The sequence below is a fragment of the Marmota flaviventris genome, chromosome 17, assembly GCF_047511675.1.
Source record: "Marmota flaviventris isolate mMarFla1 chromosome 17, mMarFla1.hap1, whole genome shotgun sequence".
In the NCBI taxonomy this organism is placed as follows: domain Eukaryota; kingdom Metazoa; phylum Chordata; class Mammalia; order Rodentia; family Sciuridae; genus Marmota; species Marmota flaviventris.
The window spans coordinates 21,697,475-21,705,670 of NC_092514.1; the positions used below are offsets into that span (position 1 = coordinate 21,697,475).

Sequence of the window (8,196 nt, forward strand, 5' to 3'; positions counted from 1 at the left end):
CCCTTACAGGAATATAAGGATCTCAATATTTGGGAGCCTGTTCTGTTCAACATCATTTGCTCTAATACCAAACACAGGTCCTCAACTGTATTCAATGCCCAACCTCGTTAGTTGAACTAAATTAACTGGGAAATGAATGCAGCTATTGGCCATTAGAGAACTACAGGGGAAACAGGAAAATATGAAGGTGGTTTCTCAAGTAAGACCTCTTTTGGCAGCTTGATCTGTTGTCTCTGGAGTGTCTGAGCAGCAGTGGGAAGAGGTGACTAGTTAAGATGGTGAATCTATAGATAGCTGGTAAGTCCAGAGAGTTTACCCTGAGTACCAACCCAAATCATTCAACCCAGCAACGTGCAGAACAAACGAGGGGAAAGCATTCTGTTGATTAACTGAATTTTTCATCTTTAAATATTTGTTTTGACTTGATATATATACACAATAAATATCAGTCTACAAAGAATAAATTTGCTTAAAATTTCATGAGTAATTTCTTCCATTTCCTTAATAACCCCTTTTCATTTTTCTTTGTCCAATTTCTGGGACCAATCTATGTTTTAAGAGAGCTGAAAAATGAAAACATTTAGCCAAAAATATCAAAGTCATTCAAATGAACTCAAAGTTTGTTTTAATTACATTTAATCAGGCGACATGGGGAGAAGCGCTATTACATTACAGATAACAGGGAAATGATGTTCAGCTTCTATTTTGTTCCTCTCTTCTCCATTAGGAAAATTACCTTCAAATAAGGGAGGCTAGACTAACTGGGGATATGAGACTTCTAAAGCCCCAGAGAGGAAGAAATCTCATTAGAGAACTCCCTGCCAGTCTTAAGGAATCCAGGACACCTGTGCTTTACAAACTGTAGCCTCCAAAACAACACGGATGGGCAGAATCGATGCTTTCCTTGAAACGGATGGGAAAATTGTGACAGAGTCCCAGGCAAACACTGGCCTGATTGAACCCAAGGGCACTCTGTCATTGACCATCCCCAGCCCTTTTTATTTTTTTTTTAATTTCAAAATTTCAAAAAATTTTTTTGCTAAGTTGCCCAATCTGACCTTGAACTCAAGATCCTCCTGCTTCAGCCTTCCCAACGGCTGGGATTAACAGGCATGTACCACCATGCCCTGTTTTTAAAATGGGAGAAATGTGGCTTTCTCAAAACAGAGACTTGCTTCTTATTACATTGCTCCTTACTTATTACATGGAATCATATTTATTGCTTTCAAATTGTGAGCCTTGGTAAGGAAACTGGAGATCACTGGGAATCAGAGGAGGGTCACTTAGAATCAGGCAGAACCAACTTCAATTTCCTTTGAGTAGGATCACCGGTCTATTTTCTCAGCAAGCAATAATAGCATGAATTTTATTATGTTATTTTGGTGCTGATAAACTTAACCAAAAGTACTGTTGATGTGGCAATGTTAAAATAGAAGTCTCCAGGAAGCTGCCATAGGAATCAAGCTGCTGCTTCTTCTTTCTACTCCTCCTCCTCTTCCTCTTCTTCCTCTTCCTCCTCCCCTCCCCCACCCTCTCCTCCTCTTCTTCCTCCTCCCCTCCCCCACCCTCTCCTCCTCTTCTTCTTCCTCCTCCTCTTCTTTCTCCTCCTCCTTCTCCTCCTCCTTCTCCTCTTCCTCTTCCTCCTCCCCTGCCCCACTCCCCCTCCCCCTCCCCCTCCTCCTCCTCTTCCTGTTGAACACATATCAAATGGAAAATATGCCTAGCCTTTGTCTTCACATGGTGAAATCATTGTTTACTTCTCAACATGAACCTTAATTCGCTCCGGAGAACTTGGATTTTGTAAAACTTGCCCAATTTTGAGGAGCTTTTATTTACCAACACCTTCGGTTAGATCTTAAAATCCCCTCCTATATGTGCAGTAGGATGATCAGCTGTCTGGATTTGCTCAGACCTAACGGGACACATGCAATGATAAAATTGGAACCTTCCCAGGTAAGTTGGGAAAAGTCATCATCCTAATGTGAATATTCCTTGCCTCCTTAATCAATCGCTGTCTTCCAGAAATTTGCTTCTCTCATCCTCTTTGGATTGAGCAAGGCTCAGTACCAAGGGAGCTGGAGGTGCCATTTCTCTTTATATATCAAGGACTGTAGGATGAATTGACTTCAAGTGTGAGGTCTCCCGAGATAAAATGTTGCTTACTTTTTAAAGTATATGCCATTGTGTTGAGTTGGAGGGAAAGATTTTATAAATGATATTAAAAATGATCATGGGGGTGCTGGGATTGTGGCTCAGTGGTAGAGCACTCGTCTGGCACGTGCGAGGCCCTGGGTTCGATCCTCAGCACCACATGAAAATAAAATAAAAATATTTTTACAAATGATCATAGGTAGTCAGGGTAGTTCTTTTGTCAGGCTGGCCTAAGGAAATGACAATTTAAAGTCCAGTTGGATTGTGATGGATGCAAAAAATGGAAAGTTTTGCTTTCAGATTTTTAAACAGATGTTAGTTCTCCCAAATCAGGACTTATTAGCATAGTATATCACAAAGACAGTAGAAGAATACCCCTTACTGGCTGCTTATATCATGGGAAAGCTTAAGTCCCATCCCCAGGTAAGCTTGTAGAAATTCAAGTTCTCTTTCTGGGAAAGGTTTGTACTAGTGTTATTGTTAAAGATTTGTCCCGGGGTTTCATAAACTGACTTCCAGACCACTCTCGTATAATCGAATCAAGCCTTTATTGAAGCACACCGGTGGCGGCTGACCAGAACATAAAGCTGTTCCCCTGATCAGCCCCGAACAATTTCAAGGGCACTCTTTATAAGCCTGAAAACCACAAAAGGGATATTCGGGGTGGGGGGGGGGTCTAGCCAATGCAAGCAAGCCAGGTTACAGAAGCGAGACAGTGTGGTCAAGCGGAGGGAAGCTAACCAATCACAGTTAGCCCAGTCACCCTAGTTACAGAAACAATGCCCCATTAGGTAGTTCTGCGTCCTTACAGATTTCTATAGCAAAGGGAAAAGAACATCTTGCCCCAGTCATGACCCTTCTACTTGGCATGGTTGTTTTACAGGATGAAGTCATAAAACAAAATGGAGTCACATATGCTTCTACTATCACACTAGGACTCTAGCCAGGACTTAGTACTCAGAGCAGGAGAGGGAGGTGAGAAGGTAAAACTACAGTTGAGAAATAAAGAGACGTAGAGCAATGTGTCTTCATTGGATGCACAAACCAGGAACGAGGCAGAGGACTGGCCTGGAGCACTAACCCAGAGAACCCAGGAAGGAGGAAGGATGTGGACAGAGCACCTTGGTCTTCAAAGTCAAGAGTGAATCTTAATATTACCCACCCAGTTTCCCTTCCCTGAGTAAAAAAAGCATCAGGAGGGCTCAGAAGAATGGTCTAACATGCTGAGCAGAAACCTGGGGCTGGGAACTGGGCTGACACATTGCTAGTTTTAAACCATGTCCTTCCCTAAAAGCTGGTCTTGAGGGTTGCCTCAAATACTCTTTCCAAGAATTATGTATAGCACTTGCAACTTGCAAGATCCATTTAATCGTAAAATGGAATATAGGGAGAAAAGTGTGGTCCTAATGGTTTGGGTGGTCAAATGAAATCTGGATTCCTAGGCATCAGAAAGGAACCACCAGGATTATATTGGCTGGGTAGCATCAGGATTTAATTCCACTAACCAAAGTGTGTTTGGAAGACAGACATCTACTTGACATCTTCCTAAATATGGATAAAGTTTTAGATGCACAGGTGGTCTAGTTTTGCAAAGACATGCCTTGTGAAATGCAAATTAAAACAGTAAGGACACGGGATGATGCAGGGGCTTGAGAGTATCTGCAAAGTTTTATTTTTATAACATCTAAAGCCAATGGCAAATGTTAACACCTGTCAAATATCAGCAATGAGTACATGGATGTATATTATATTATTTGCTGCAATCTCTCTTGTATGTTTGAATATACTGTAATAATCTATTTTTAAGAATTGAAAACCAAAAAAATTACATACCTCATGGAGTTATTCCTCACAGTTGAACTCTGAGGGATCAGGTAATGGCCACAGATGGTAACCACCTCCTCCTTCCTAGTTAGAGTTTTAAGTCTTTGCTGTGCTAGCTGTCAGAGAGTGAACTGTGGAACTCTTACGAAGATTAGAATAAATTGACAAGTCTTATTCATGTCAACCTAGGGGATTTGCCTGGTTCATATATACTTTATGGTTTTGCCTCTTTTGATTTAATTCCCCAAAGGCTTGATGTAACTTACAGGTACATTCCCTTGCCAATGTAAATTTGGCTTAGCTAGATATAGGTATTGTCTTGTTGACCATATAAACTCTATGTATTCCATGAAAAACAATGTATTATTTGTTGGGAACTAATTGTTAAGTAGCAAGTCTGATGATACCTGTCACGGCTGGATTGAATGCTTCCTTATACGACAAATATAATTTCCAAATATGACAAATATATATCAAATATAGAACTTGACACAACTTTATTATTGAAACAGCAAAACACTAAAGAAATTAAATGGTCCCAAGAAAGATCTAAGTGCCACTTTTAGAACTGTTGCAATCAAAGTCTGCCATGCCATTTGTCCAAGGCATGGCTCAGGAAAGTAAGGTGAAAGGGGATGTATCACTTAGGAGAGGCTTTGGATGCAAGTAACCGAATGCCTGTTTTGCAGAGGCTTAATTTAGCTATCATACAGAGCACGGAGTTCGTAGGAAGGCAGCCTAGGACTGGTTCAGTGTTCAATCATCTCCACCAGGTCCAGATTCTTTCCATCCTACCAAAACCATCATGGAAGCCTGATGTTTTCCTGGCAAAGTAGCGGATGAAGCTATGAGAATCATGGATACTTTCCCTGCAGGAGTCAGGAGTTGGGAGAGATTAAAGAAGTAGAGTGAAAGAAACAAATGATATATTTTCTTCTACAAGCTCTCTTGGCAAAAAAAAAAAAAAGAAAGAAAAGAAAAGAAATAACTTTTCCATAGTCTTCTATGTGAGATGTTCCCCGAAAGCTCACATGTGAGACAATGCAAGAAGGTTCAGAGAAGAAATCATTGGGGTATGAAAGCCTAAACACAATCAATGAGTTTCCCACCGGATGGGATTAACTGAGTGGTAACTGAAGGCTGGGGGTGTGTGGCTGGAGGAGGTGGGGCATTGGGGGGCGTGGCTTGGGGCTTATATATTTGTATTTGCCAAGTGGTTTCTCTCTCTGCTTTCTGATCATCATATGAGCTGTTTCCCTCAACTATATTCTTCTGCCATGACGTTCTGCCTGTCCTCAAGCCCTAAGGAATGGAGGATGCTGTCTGTGGATTGAGCCCTCTGAGGCCAGAAGCCCCCAGATAAACTTTTTCTCCTGTAAAATTGTTCTGGTTGGGTCTTTTAGTGGCAGCAGTGAAAAACCTCCCTAAAACCCCCTTCCAAACAGACTTGATTGAAGATTCATTGCCTAGGGTTGGTACATTAGAATTCCAAGAGCATTTAGGTTCTCTTAGCAAAAAAAGTAAGCACAGGAGAAGAGCTATTAAGTTGGCAATGAAGGGAGTCATTCATACAGGCACTCCCATCTGGAATTACAAGCTAAATAAATAGCTCTAAATACATATCTGGAAGTAGTATCAATCCAAAATGATTTCCTGACTGGAAAGTGGGAATGGTCCTCTAGAACAAAGTTTTTGAAACCTACGGTAAATAAAACAACTAAAGGCACTTTTGCCAACCAAGCTATTTAAGAACCTCATGAAATAATAAACTTCGATGTTTGTAGACTTGCTCACTTTAATTGGTTTTTCAAATATGGCCTTTATCTGACTGGAAACCAATATAGTTTATTTTGTTCTCAAAGTAAGCAAAGCAAACCTCCATTGTCCTTCAATGGTAAACCTAGTTTACAATTAGCCTGTTGTGCCATCTATCAATATTGCGCTCTAGTGACTTGCTTAAGTTGCAAATGTGTTTTTCTCAGGTCAACGTTTTATAAGCACTGCAGATAGGCTTAGGATGCAGATGATATCCTATGGACCATTGTTGCTACCTTCTAGAATGAACAACCAGGAAAATAGTGGATACATAATATCTTTGGTCTTTCTCAACCTTTGACTCTGAAGACAGGGGCTCCTTAGTTGTGTCTTCTTGACTGGGCTGAACTACATTCCCAAGCAATGTCTCTTCTCCCTGTTTCTCATTAAGATGGGCCACCAAAAGCCCAGATGCAGGTCACAGAGAATCTGGGTGGTAATTTGCCAAGGGAATTAAAGCTGAATCATGCATTCTTGACTTAATTAACAAGTGAAAAATTGTGCATGTATTTATGATGTACAATGGGATATAGGTGTATATACTGTGAAATGATTAAATCAAACTTATTTATTAAATGATTAAAGGAACTTATTCATCACTTCACATACTTATCACTTTTTGTGATAAGGACATTTAAAATTGACTCAGTAAATTTCAAGAAGAGAATACTTTAATATTAAGCATAGTCACTATGTTGTACAGTAGATCTCTGGAACATATTCTTCCTAACTGAAACATTGTAACCTTTGACCAGCATGTCCCCATTCCATTCAACTTTTCCTTCTAACCCCTGGCAACTGCATTTTAACCTCTGCTTTTATGAATTTGATTTTTTTTAAAGATTCCTTGTATAAGTGAAATCATACAGTCATTTTCTTTCCATTCTTGGCTTATCTCATTGAGCATAATGACCTCTAAATTTATCCATGCTATGGCAAATGATAAGATTTCCTTCCTTTTTAAAGGCTAAATAATATTCTATGGTCCAGTACTGGGGATATAACCCAGGGACTCAAGCATGCTAGGCAAGCACTCTACCACTGAATTACATTCCAGCACATCCACATTTTCTCTGTGCAGAACTGAGTCCTATCTTTTGTCAACAATGTTAAATACCTGAAGCTCAAGTACACTTAGAGATTTCAGATAAATCCAGGATATATTTAATCCTATTTCTTTTGAATTGATTTCTGCTGGATCTGATATCAGTATTGGTGTATCCATTAAATCGGGGACCCATTGGAGGAGCAGAATCACAAGTAGATAGATAGATAGATACATAGATAGATAGATAGATAAAATAAAATTACATATACATTTGGAATTGACCTTGACCTTGTGGAAGCCCTATGCAAGACTGTTCTCTTCACATTTAATTCTGAAACTTGAAGTTCAAGGGAAGATAGTGGAAAAGAAAAGATGGATGCAAAGCAAAGGAATGTGCTAGAATCCATTAACATGAGCTGGTCCAAATGAGAATGTGCTGAAGCCCAGATCAATTCTGTTCTTTCTTTTTTGTGTGGGGGGGGGTGGGGGGTGGGGTGGGGTGGGGTGGAGGGTAATGGGGATAGAACCCAAGACACTTTATCACTGAGTTACATCCCAGCCCTTTTTATTTTTATTTTGAGACAATATCTCACTAAGTTTCTGAGGCTGGCCTCAAACTTGCAATCCTCCTGCCTCAGCCTCCAGAATCACTAGGATTACAAATGTGCACCACTGTGCACAGCAATCTACATCAGTTCTTATCACTTCTGACATTAGTCTGGGGAACCTGTAGAAGCCAGGACCCTTCACCATAATGCTGAACATATAATGCTTCTGTGAGCTTGCGAAGTTGAAGGAGGATGGGAGAGGGCAGAGCAGTTGCAGCCACTGCAGAGACCTGTAGTAACCACATCAACAATGTGTGTGAGCTACAGAATCTTGACGCTGGCCTCAGGGTGCATTTTGCCGTCTGTGTTCTTACAATGACTGTATAGAAAAAAAGAGGCAGAGCATATGTGCCCCAGCCTGGGATCTGTGCCTGGTCTGTAATGTGAATGGAGACACACAGGGGAAAAGTCCTGCGGCTTCCTGTCCGCTCTCCAAACCTCCCATCAGAAGCTCTCTGTGACACACCCAGGAAAAGGACTTCTGGGGAATGGAGTTGAGTCTAGCCAAGCTGGCACATCACAGAGCTGCACACTTAAGAGTAACAGTTACAGAGAACAGCAAGACCTGATCCAAATAATGAATGATCCAAATGTATCATTAACCTTGCAAGCTAATTTTTCTTTTTCCAAAAAGAAGGGCTACAGGTCACCAGTTCAGTCCCTTAGGGATTGAACCTAGGGGTGCTTAACCACTGACCCACATCCCCAGCCTTTTTTTTTTTTTTTAAATGGGGTCTCACTAAGTTGCTT

The 8,196-nt window shown here is 40.7% G+C and overlaps 1 pseudogene; it reads left to right on the plus strand.

Moving 5' to 3' along the window:
- The first annotated feature begins 7,725 nt into the window (after positions 1-7,725).
- On the plus strand, positions 7,726-7,847 carry LOC139702573 (small nucleolar RNA SNORA51; annotated as a pseudogene).
- Positions 7,848-8,196: the final 349 nt, after the last annotated feature.